Here is a 12,184-nt window from a genome sequence, read left to right on the forward strand (position 1 = left end):
ATACCGTTTTAGATTCCGGACATCACTTGGCTCCGAATATGAACAAGGCACATTGAAGAACTCGCCTCTCAGGCCGGATACTATTGAGGGAGTGGATGCCGGATACAAGCCTTGGCATTGGAGGCAAGTTCGGGGGGCTACTGAGGGAGTTACAGACTAATGGGTCATCAAGGCGCCGACCCATCAATATGGGCCGGACTAGTGAAGCCGTATAGCAACAGGAGATTTATGAAGCCGTGGTGTGCCCTCCAAGTCAAGGATAGGCAGGATCTCTTTATCCCTTGCTATAATCTACCTCTGGTAACCCTAACCTTATTGGTTTCTATATAAACCGAGGGTGGTAGTCTCTAGGGCACATTCATCACGTCATCGCCTTAGGGTTTAGCTCATGCTGATCTTGAGGTAGACCTACTCGGTAAACCATATCATACATCCAATATAATCGAGCAGGATGAAGGGTATTACCTCTTTGAGAGGGCCTGAACCTGGGTAAACACCGTTTTCGTCGTCCCTTGTTCCCCGTCAATCCTAGATCCACAGCTCGGACCCCCTACCCCGAGTTCTGCCGGTTTTGGCACCGACACCTGCGGTGCCACCCGAGCAGTCCCTCCGATGGGGTCACCGGAAGCTCACCGACCCGAGGGCAGAGCCAATCCTCGATCGGATAACCTCGCATGTGGCAGCGAAGCTGACAGCGGTGATAATCGTCAAGGAGTTCCTGGTGCAGCGCATCGCGCTGCTCCAACTGCAATCGTGGCCCATTAGGGAGTATGACGGCACGGGAGATGCAATGAGGCTACACGTCACCGGCTTGACAGTCTAGGAGTTTGATGGGGCCCTGTCGACTCTACTCGGCTACATCCCCGGGGATCCTCTCGAGGCCACGGCCCCGCTGTACCCACGACGACAAGGACGAGCTGGTCAAGGCTATGCCCATTTTTGACGAGCGGGGGCTCGTGCCGCGAGACCACACTAGCTCGCCGGTGGTGCTGTCCTTCGGCAACATCGACCGCGACAAGGACTCGGTGGAGACGGAGGAGGATGACCTCAGGAGGGCGTCGCCGCCATCGCGTCGCCAGATCCTCCTTGGTCTTGTAGACAATGATGCCACCGACAAGCCTCCGCCCGCAGCTTCCCCACACCCCGCCAGGGTGTCCAGGAGGGCAGGGTCACCTCCTCTGGCCGTGCAGGCGCAGGTGGGGCGGCCTCTGCGGACCCCATGAATATTGATTCATCAGGTGCTAAACCACCAAGCCCTTCCAAGCCTGCTGAAGAAGATGAAGATGTTGTGGTCATTGGCACCATGTACAATGAACCGGGGAATCCCACGGTGCTGGCCAAACATTCTGTTAAGGAAGAATTTTCAGCTGCTCACAAGGGCAAGTGGAAGCTGGATTTGGAGAGTTATGCTCAATTCAATGCTCGGGAGATTCACGCGGGTTATCTGAACCGCCTTCATACGAGCCGTGACTTCGAAGCCGGCTTAGTCAATCTTATGAAGGGGCGCTTTGAGGTAAGGTCGAACAAAGCCTTCTCATATAAGTATATATGTCAGCCGCCAAGTCTACTGAATTTGAAAGAATTGAATATGTTGTACACTTTAAAAAACCTTGTTTGATTTTGTAGCTGTACTATTGCAATTTGTAACTGCTGAATCATAACATGTAGCCCCCAAGGGCTGGCTTAAAAAGTAGAAAGTTAAGACGAGTCTTTAAGCTGTAGTAAAAAAATCCACATATGTAGCCCCCAAGGGCCAGCTTAAGCTGCATAGCTAAGCTGGGACTTATTCTAATATCTTATGAACAAATCCAAATATGTAGCCCCCAAGGGTCGACTTAAGCTTCATAGCTAAGCTAGGTCATTAAAGTTTTTCTTTAAAAGAGCAACGTGCATTAGCCCCCAAGTGCCAAGTAAAATACTTGTATTATGCTTGGGATTTCCAAGAAGAAGATCATAATATTGCCTATCTCTATTCATTGCAGGCTGAGTTAAGTATGAAAAAAATCTCAAGTCACTGATCTGCAGTAGAACATCAAGTCCAACAATCTAAAACTTCCAAAGCCAAATCAGAATTGAAAACCGCTTTGGAAAGAACTGAAAAGCTGAAGAAGAATTTCAGTGCTGAGAAAGCTGACTGGGATACTGAAAAGGCGGCTCTGTTAAAGAGAGTGCAAGATGCAGAGGCTACTCTTAAGCCAGTGACTAACGAGTTATCCAGCTTAAAACATCAAATCAATAGCATGACAGCTGCCATCTTTGGTAAGAAATATTGTAACTCAATCTTTCACCACCAATAAATAACAATTATTTAGCCGGCTTATCCATATCTTTGTTGACGCAGGCTCCAGAAGTTCCAAGCTGGGTCAAGACATGTGCGTCAAGCTAAAAGCTGCATATACCCCGGTGGAGCAGTTGTACACTGGTGCTCAATGGGCGATTGCTGCTGCTTCTCATAAAAAACAACCACCTTCACTTATCAAAGAAGTGCTGGAAAATTTATCGGTGTTGCCGCAAAGAATCGAAGAGCTGAAGCTATCAACTGCTCGAGCCGGTGCCATCACCGCGCTAAGCCGGGCAAAAGCATGGCAAGCAGAGCTTGAATCGAAAAAGTTAGCCACCGGCTACCCAAGGCTCAAAGAAGACGGGTGTCCCTTCGAAGCAGCAGATTTCACCAAGTGCATAAAATAAATGTGCCCTTTGGCAAGCCAGCTCGCAGAAGAAACTGACTTGTCAAAATACCAGGCGGCTTATACCAAGGAGAATTCAAGAGTGCCGGCGCCAGTTCATGAGGCCACGGACCTTATCCCACCAACACGTAAGCATACCTTCACCCCTGATATTGACTCGTCAAGCCTTATAGATGATGAGGCTGTATTCAGAGCTTTGACTGGGATCAACTGGGCTACATCTGACTTCCAGCCAATGGGTGAAGTAGAAGAAGATGAACCAGTGCAGGATGACCCGGAGTCTTCAACATGCCCATATCAAGACAACTGATCCCTTGTGGCAGCTTGCCAATTACATGATGGCACTTTTTGCTACAAAACACTTAATCATTTGGGCTTCATGGTAGCCTTGTAATAGGCTAGTTGAGATCAATGATCTGCCATGCCATCATGCATGTTTTGATGTTTTGAACATGTTGAACCGTCATTTTGATGTATGAAGATCCACAGTTTATGCTTCCTCATGTTGATTCATCAGACGGGTCATAACAAATAATGTTGTGCTTCCTGCATGCGCACAAATAAATAACATGTGCCCTGGCGGTTTACCCCAGGGCGGGTTATAATGCTCAACACAATATGTTCCGATGACTTAAAAAGTCTTATAACCATGGCGGGTTATCAAAACCTCGCATAATCATATAACAAGTAAAACATACCCGTGAAATTGGTTCATATTGCCGGCTTACATCGCCATATCCGGTGAGGATGATAGTTCAACAGCTTAGAGCACGTCACGGGTTATGCTGATTTCTCACATCGAATTCATCAAGACAAGGATTGGCAATTGGCGGATCATATAAATGTGCCTACCCACATTTAAAATTAGATATTTCACAACATATTGGTCGGGTCAAGAGAAGCACCACACCAGTCATAATATTTATACTTCTAAAGTTTCAAAACTGCACGAAGGCAGCACCAGACGCTGAAGTTTGTACTATCCTATTACACGGCCATAGCAGGGCTCAAATAAATCATCAAAGTTTTTAGGAGTCATTACTACTACAAGGCGGCCTCTGTACGCTCCGGGTTGACTTGTTCTGGGTTAATGTCTTGATGATCTCCAGCAGTTGATGCCTCCGGGTTATCCTGCGCCGACTCTTCTACGTCTTTGATCTGAAGGTTGTCCAGATTCCAGTCGATAGTGGTTAAGGCTTGGAAGACGACGTCATCATGCATGATAGGGCATGGATCAACATCTGGGGCAAGATATATGCTTACGCCATTGTGGAGTCAGGTCAAAGGGCTCAAAGGTTGGCGGATTAATCCGCGTATTATCTTCATCATAAGCTGCTTGATATTTCTTCAAGTCGAGCTCTTCAATTAGCTGACTCACCAACACACGAGTCTCCTTCACACAACGGGTATAATCTGCCACTAAAAATTCAGTACCATCATCTTTGAATTGTGGAAACCCGCCGCACATACGCTTTGGCCCAGACTAGAGACATCATTGCTCCTGCTCGGAACGGCTAGTTTCTTCAACTCCTCAATTTAATGAGGACTGTTGAAAGTACCTTCAACACATCTCTTATGAATTGTGGCGGATCTCTTCCACCTATCACAGCCATGATGGTAAATAAGCTTCCAGCATACAATTTCTCTAAGAAAGAGTACACGGCCTTTAATTTCATCAAGTTATCCTGCCGGAGGTTGTGACTTCTGCTACCTACAAAATATTTCAACACATGAGCCGTCAGGCGAGTTGTTCATATATAAGAGTCGAAAGGCGAGTTATTCATACATATTTACAAAGGTAACTTACCAAATATCGCTTGTGTCATTTGAGAGGTATGATACTTCAAGCCATCCAGCTCTTTGATACGTCTCCAACTTATCTATAATTTTTTATTGTTCCATACTGATATATTATCATTCTTGGATGTTTTACAATCATTTTATAGCAACTTTATATCTTTTTTAGGACTAACCTATTGACATAGTGCCCAGTGCCAGTTGTTGTTTTTTGCTTTTTTTTACATCACAGAAAATCAATACCAAACGGAGTCCAAATGCAGCGAAACTTTTTGGAGATTTTTTCTGGACCAGAAGACACCCGGTGGGCCAAAGAAGTACCAAAGGGGAGCTCCGAGGAGAGCACAACCCACCAGGGCGCGCCTGGGGGCCCAGGCGGGCCCAGGTGGGTTGTGCCCACCTCGGTGGCCTCCCGCACTGCCTCTTCGCCCTATAAATTGCCAAATATTCCAAAAACCCTCGGGATAACCGTACATCAGAAGTTCCACCGCCGCAAGCCTTTGTAGCCACGAAAAACCAATCTAGACCCCTTTCCGGCACCCTGACGGAGGGGGAGATCATCACCGGCGGCCATCTTCATCATCCCGGCGGCCACCACGATGAGGAGGGAGTAGTCCACCCTCGGGGCTAAGGGTTTGTACCAGTAACTATGTGTTTAATCTCTCTCTCGTGTCCTTGAGATGGCACGATCTTGATGTATCACAGGCTTTGTTAATATAGTTGGATCATATGGTGTTTCTCCCTCTCTATCTTGTTGTATTGAATTGAATTTTCCCTTTGAGATTTCGTTTTTATCGGATTGAATACTTTTATGGATCTAAGAGCACTTGATATATGTCTTGCATATGAATACTCGTGGTGACAATGGGGTATTATATTGATTCAGTTGGTATATGTTTTGGCACTCAACTCACGGATTCTCGAGGTGACATTGCACTGGTACGCGTCGGTGCTATACAAACGGTTTAAAACCCCTTTCCGCGACGGCATTTGGAACCGTCACCTAGTGAGTGTGGGCGATTAGGGGGTCCTTCCCACACGACCCAGAACCCGTCGGGGATAGGGACCCTACTGTACTCCTTTTCATTTGTGGTCGCATTGCCATCGCAGTCGGTATTCTGTGGTGCTACGTTTACGATGCCCGGCTCATCACAAACGGTTCACTATTATAGAATGTGTATGATAAGCATACAATCACACACATTCGCTTTTCACAAACCGTATGCGATAACTAATCAACAATATTAGCTAATCATCGTACAAGTGTCGGATAGGATTACGAAACGTCGGACCATCGTAACATCGTCGTACACGACAACTATCACACACGCTATTCTGTGGTGCAACGTTTACGATGCATACTTCATCAGAAATAGTTCATGGCTGCGAATCGTGTACGATAAGGCAACTATCGCACATGCTATTCTGTGGTGCAACGTTTACGATGCATACTTCATCAGAAACAGTTCATGGTTGCGAATCATGTATGATAAGGCAACTATCGCAAACGGTTAGTTTGCCAGCACCATTTGTGATATTGTCTGACACCGCACACGCTTTGCAAAAGGCAACTGTGTGCACGCTTGCACACGTTTCCTCTCTATGAACCGTCTTGGATTATGGTGTATATCGCAAACGTTTGTATTTTACCAACCGTGTGTGCCGTAACAACCTGGAGAGTATACTTTCACCATAATTTAATTGCTGATATATCAAATTGAAATTGAAATTGAATGTATGCTATAGCTTTATTCATATCCATCAGGTCCAGACAACCACTGAATTATTCGATTCATAGGTACACATCAAGAATTACATAAGAACCAAATAAAGAATGATGAACCATAGTTGTATACTTGTACTATTAAAGACGATAAAGAAAGAGGCGAGATACATTCTGGCTGCTGAACAAGGTGAAGCGGAATGCCCATATTGTGCCCTCCTCCATGCAGAAGGCATGCACGACTCTAGTCCAATCCCTTGTGATGGCCGACCGCCCACCCTTCACGGTCTTCATGGAAACATCTAGATAATCATCGTGTTCTGGTAGAAATACTTTAACCTTTGCATGCCCACCAATCATGTAGTTTGAGAGGTAATCTTTAGTAAACTGCTTTGGGAACCACTTCGAAGGAAAAAAGATTCAGACATTGTCATCCAACACAACTCATTATGGGCAGTAAAAAGAAGGCTACAGAGTTCTTACATACCATCCTGCAGTTCGCTGTTGTATTGGATAAAGTGTAAACAAATAGTTTAATTGCCATCTTTTGACCCATTTTACTAACAATCTTTATCAGCTTCCTCACTTGATGTTGGTTCATCGATATCTCATTTCTCCATACACAGAAAGGGTCGATGCGCGGATCTTTACCAATGACATATGTACCTAAAAGCACCAAGTTAATATTAGAGATAAACACCAATTGCACAATGATGTAGTACAACACTCTTATATAATATCTTATAACATCCAATATACTCACATATTAGATGAATTAACATCTTATATTATGGGCCGGAAGGAGTTTATTGCATTCTTACAAATTATCGGCTGATTAACTGCTGCTGTATCCATGGGTTAGAGTTAGTTTGAGCTAGTTCGGGCTCAAATAGCCCTAAAGTATATCTAAACATGAGGGCTAGTTTGAGCTAGTTGCATCTATAACCCACCCAAAAAAACTATCCAACCCAAGAGGTGCTAATTGGAGCTAGTTCTCCTAGTGCATTTATTGTCAATCTAAGTATCTAATCCTGTCATCCAAACACCTCTTTGGATGGAGTTAGTTCAGGGTTAGTCATGAGCTAGAAACTAACTCTAACCTCTAAGCTAAGTTGAGTATCCAAACAGGGCTGTGTTGTTGTTGTTGTTGTTGCTGCTGCTGCTCTTCTACGTGTATCTAGACATCATCAGAACATTAAGGTAACACTCTTCCTTGTTGCTATGTAGCCTAGGATTGCATATTTAGACATTAATTACAGTGCATGTTGCTATGTAGCCTCAGATATATTACATATGGCCCTAGTTAACCTAACGATAAATGGGTTGCAGATATATTCAGTTAAAAGTCAGATTCACCGATTAGTCCCTTATCAGCCCCCGGCCTATATGGTACCAGCTACCGATATCCTGAACAGTGAGCATATATAAGCCATGGGATGAAACTAACCTCGATCGGAAACAACAGTCGTTCCCAAAATTTTCCTGTGTAGGGACATCGAGAAGCATGTTAAGCGCAACAGACTAAACATCAACCAAAATTATCCATGACAGACAAAACAATCTCCAAAAGATAGCTTCAGTGTGCAGGTTTAAGCATGCTAGTAAAGCAAAACAAGTGAAAAGGTGTGTTAACTGCAACAGGCCTAACATTTAACAACAAGCAAACATAGTCATTCAAACTGGTATTGTGCCGGTCTAAGTACACTGGTTATTGTTAAATAAAAATGGAAAGGCGGGTTTAACTACAAGATGCAGCAACCAAATGTAGTCATTCATGCCATGTTTGTTTCAGCTTTGCTTGGATTTTAATCACCTATGGATTCGCTTCAGTGGCGAAGCTGTTTCTGCGAATCAGCTTCACCACTGAAGTACACTTTGAGGTGCTTCAGGAAATTGCACTAAAAATGACCCAAATCCAGATTCAGCTTCACTGGCAAAGCTGATTCCAAATAGTGTTTGTTTCGGATTCCAGATTCGGCTTCACTGGCAAAGCTGAATCTGGTCCCAGAATCCAAAACAAACAGGGCCATAATAGTGGTATTGTTGAAACTGGTACTGATGAAATTGAACTGCACAGTTCATACTTGCACATATAGAACATCACATTGTGAATAACTAGAATAAACAAGGCATACTACGAATAACCAAAGATAGCATTTGAAACTGGACATATGCTAACTACAAACAACAGAACAATCAAAAAACTTTAAAAGAGGCATATGCTAGCTATAACAGGCTTAACAACAAGCAAATATATGCATTCCTATCGGTATGTTTAAAACTAGATTGATGAAATGTACTGCATAGTAAATAATTGCACATACAGAGCATCGCATTGTGAACAACTGAAATAAACAAGGCATACTGCAAAAAACCCGATATAGCAATTAAAACGGGACATATTCTCACTACACTACAAAAGGGACTCGACAAAACAAATCATGGGTTTCCCCCTGTGAAGAGGCACGGCAAAACAAATCATGGGTTTCCTCACTTGTCACAGATGGGCTCGTTCCCGTGGGAAGAGAACGGACCCTGGAAGCGCTCCATGTTGTCGCAGATGGGCTCCTTCCCTTTGGAAGAGCACGGCTGTAGGGTGCCCTCCCTGATGTCGCGGACGGGCTCTTTCCCCTTGGAAGAGCCGGAGAGGGTGCCCTCCTCGTGGTCGCCGTTGATGAGGTCTGACTTGGAAGCTGTGGATCCCAAGCCAGTGTCGCAGAACGTGTCCTTCAGAAATGAGAAAAGAGGCTCGATGGCGATGTAGGATGGAAAGTTGTTGACAGCGAACCAGAGGAGATCAGCCGCGGGGCCATGCATGAGATCAACGGCGGTTGAACCCGAGGGGTTGGGGGTGGGCCACTTAACCTGTGACATAGCCCGCCTCAAGCCGTCGTTGTCCATGACCTTGATGTCGTAGCCGATGGAAGAGACATGCCCGCATACTCTAGCCCGCTGCTTGAGTTCCTGCCGCCAGTAATGGTCGTCAGCTTCCTCGGCGACGTCGGGCGAAGAGACCACGATACACCTCTTTTGGGCCAGTCGCTCCTCGAGCTCCACAGGAAGCGTAGTCGGGCTTAGGCTGCGACGCTCTGGAGTGGGGGATAGGGATGGGGATCTGGGGGAGAGGGGCGTTTGGTAGGCGTCATCTAAGAAACTCAGGGCGGCCTTGGTATGGAGACCGATGGGTAAGCTACACGGGCAAACCGGCAGATGTTGACAATTGAGGTCTTGCGGCCGTGGCGGGGACCTAGCTAGGGTTTCGAGCGAGGGAGGGGGTGTGTGTGTGCGCGCGCGCGCCCGAGGAGGTTTTGGTGTGTGTGTGTGTGTGTGTGTGGAGGGGGCGGGGGTGTGTTTGAGGAAATGACGCGGGTACTAAAATTTTTGCAGCGCGGGAGTCAAACGAGGGAGTGAAATGCCGGGGCTAATGAAATTTTTTGATGATAGTACATCCCACACGGTCCGAAGATAACAACTGTGTGTTATGAAACATAAAAACCCTCGAGGCTGGCAGATATTTTCTAGGGGCAGGCGGGATTGGGAACAAGAAACATCGCACACGGTCTAGAGATAACAACCGTGTGTTATGAAACACAAAAACCCTCCTCAAGGCGGGTAGATATTTTCTAGGGATGCAGTGGGATTGGGAAGAAGAAACATCACACACGGTCCGGAGATAACAATCGTGTGTTATGAAACAGAAAAACCCTCGAGGCGGGCAGATATTTTTGAGAGGGGGAGCCTCGTGGAGCCCAATGTACTGTGTGGATCTGTGTGTGACAGGGGCGCCGGCGTGGCACACGGTTAGTTTGAGTGAACCGTCTCTGTTGCGTCATCCGACTTGTCTAATGTTCATAAATTTGGCGAAAAATGACGCGGGAGAGGGTCAGAACACGAACACACTTGCATGTGGACCAAATTTATGTGTATGAAAAGGGTGGTTTGATTTTCAAATACCAAATGCAACTTCGATGTCGCACCTATCTCACAAAGCGCATGATATTGCTTCCCCCCCCTCGTGTCGGCACGAAGGGAATCCTAAGCTATGAATGCATGCCCCGCCCCCCGCCCCAACCGAGGCTCACCTAGCAAAGTGCGAAGTAGCTAGCAGCCCCCCCCCTCGTGTCGGCACAAAGGGAATCCTAAGCTATGAATGCATGCCCCGCCCCCGCCCCAACCGAGGCTAACCTAGCAAAATGCGAAGTAGCTAGCAGTCCCCCTCCCTCGTGTCGGCATGAAGGGAATCCTAAGCTATGAATGTATGCCCCCCCCCACTATGGTTCACCTAGAAAACTGCGAATTAGCTAGCATCCCCCACCTCGTGTCGGCACGAAGGTAATCCTAAGCTATGAATGCATGCCCACCCCCAAACCTAGGCTCACCTAGCAAAGTGCGAAGAAGCTAGCAGCCCACCCCCCTCATGTTGGCACAAAGGGAATCCTAAGCTATGAATGGATGCCCCCCCCCAACCATGGTTCACCTAGCAAACTGTGAAGTAGCTAGCAGCGCCCCCCCTCGTGTCGGCACGAAGGGAATCCTAAGCTATGATGCCCCCCAACCGAGGTTCACCTAGCAAAGTGCAAAGTAGCAGCCCCCACCCCCCCAACCCCCACACACACACTTTTAAGTCGGCGGGCCAGAGAGGCATCTCACCAAGATTGATCGTAAAATGGACCAAGAATAATCCACCTTGGTCGTACAACCTCTCTCTTGTTGGTGGTCAAAGTGATGGTCGTCCATGCGACCCCAGATAGGCTAGCTCGCCAATAATCACGCAAGTAGCTAGCTAGTCCCCGAAGACAACCACTTCATGTGTGTGGCACAAACATATGTATGGATCAGGTGTGTTTTATAGTACACAATGGAACAATGTTGATGTGGCACCGTGATTTCGAACTAGAAATCCCCACACTGAGTGAGGGTTAGGTTGATGATGCATATGTATGTTACACCACACTTCAAGCCGATGACGGGGATTCATGCATGCATGCGCGTGCATAGTATATGTGCTCAAACTTTAATTAGGTCTGAATCTCACCATGACTTATACTACGATAACACGTGAACCAAATAAAGAATATCTGCCATGGTAACCTATCTTGTTGTCGGTCAAGGTGATCATGGATGTCCACACGGGCCCACGAATATATATAGGCTTGTCGCCGATAACCACGCGAGGGAGTGTACCATTCGAAGACAACCACTACGTGCATATGTATGGAGGTGATGCGTGCATGCATGTTTGAATACCATTTCACAACATTAATGTGGCGCGTGCGTCGAAAATTGTACACTCTCCCCACAAAGAGCGAGATTGGTTCATCACATGTCGTTGTACTAGCCACTTCGACTCGATGGGAGGGATACGTATTTACAAGCAAAAAAATAACCCCCTCCTAATTAAGTCAAATTAACCACTCTCGTTGTCAGGCAAAAAGTAGTGATGGACCAAGCGGGCCCACAAATGGAAAGCATCGATATCGCTGATAACCGCTTAAGTGGGTGTGAGAGGACAACCACCATCGCTTTGCAAGTGGGACAAACATATGTTGAATATAATACATAAAATGCACAACTTTGACGTGCCACACATGCCTCAAAAACCGTAAACCATGCACCCACCCAGAGCGAGGTTCATGAAGCATACTACATATGATGGTCCCCTTCCCCCTCTTTGACGCATACTATATGCTCCTACCATAATACAACCCAAAAAGAATCCTCATCGATGGTGAAATTAATTAACCTCTCCCGATGTAGCTAGGTCAAAGTGATGCACATATGCATCGACGATGGCCTCGTGGGCCCACAGATGGAAGCGTCACAAGTGAGTGTCCTAGCTAGGATAACCACCACCTGCATGCATGTGGCGCAAAGAGGTGTTGTGTGACGTTTGAATAGCCATTTTCACAATTTTGATGTGGCACGTGCCTCGGAAACCAAAAAGTCCCGACACTAAGTGAGGTGTACTTGTTCACGG

Source organism: Triticum aestivum, chromosome 4D (genome assembly GCF_018294505.1).
Source record: "Triticum aestivum cultivar Chinese Spring chromosome 4D, IWGSC CS RefSeq v2.1, whole genome shotgun sequence".
NCBI lineage: Eukaryota > Viridiplantae > Streptophyta > Magnoliopsida > Poales > Poaceae > Triticum > Triticum aestivum.